The following is a 713-nucleotide window of genomic DNA, read 5'->3' as shown; positions in this document are numbered from 1 at the left end:
CCCACCCCACTTGCCCCACAAGCTTACCTGGGTCAGGAAAGAGTATTATTCTAAGAAAGTCAAAAAGAAAAGTAATGTCTGGGTTCAGGTTGCTCTGATACCTGCATACGTCCAACTTTGCTGCCTACGGATTCTGCTTTCTAATAACTTGCCCTGAACCTGACTCGGGAGGGTGGATAGAGGGCTTCCTCTCCTACCCCCATTTTTCACCTGCTCTTCACTCTGGGAGCAGGAGGAGCCTTTTCGCCTGTGCTGTCGGGCTGAACTTGATCCGGAGAGTTTGCTCCTGGGCTGGGTCAGGAACTCTGGTGCGGACAAGGTGGCGCTCTCGGTTTCTCCCTGTCCTGGGGCCTCGCGAGTCCCTCACCTGCAGGCAGGTCCGGGGCGGGCGGAGGGGCGGCGCTGAGCCCGCGGGCCGGGCCATCCGCTGGGAGCCGGCAGCTGTTAATGATTACCGTCCTCCTCTCCGCCCCGCAGCCAAGTGTGACAAACCCAGCCGCTCCCCGCGCCTCAGTGCATGTTGGGAGTGTTTCCCTTTCTCGGGAGCAGCTGGTGGGGACGCTCCTCTGCTCCCTGCCACACTGCTGGAAAAGAGGAGTGACGTTCTGGTTAACGCTTGAACCGGGGAATCTGACTGACTGTATTTTCTGTTCTCTAATCCATCTGGGCTGTAGAGAAATGGTCTATGAGAAATGACATCAACTAGGACTGAG

The 713-nt window shown here is 57.1% G+C and overlaps 1 protein-coding gene across 1 annotated transcript in view; it reads right to left on the bottom strand.

The window, feature by feature from the left end:
• The window catches only part of RASSF6 (Ras association (RalGDS/AF-6) domain family member 6), a 46,950-nt gene extending 46,640 nt beyond the window's left edge, over window positions 1–310 (bottom strand). The window contains exon 1 of the mRNA XM_008573817.1: window positions 211–310. The gene's annotated coding sequence lies outside the window, so the exon portion shown is untranslated. The remainder of the gene's footprint in view (window positions 1–210) is intronic.
• Between the last annotated feature and the right edge of the window lie 403 nt (window positions 311–713).

This window comes from Galeopterus variegatus, unplaced genomic scaffold, assembly GCF_000696425.1.
Source record: "Galeopterus variegatus unplaced genomic scaffold, G_variegatus-3.0.2 Scaffold967, whole genome shotgun sequence".
NCBI lineage: Eukaryota > Metazoa > Chordata > Mammalia > Dermoptera > Cynocephalidae > Galeopterus > Galeopterus variegatus.
Note: the sequence above shows the minus strand (reverse complement) of the source record. Positions and strands in the feature narration are given on the sequence as shown.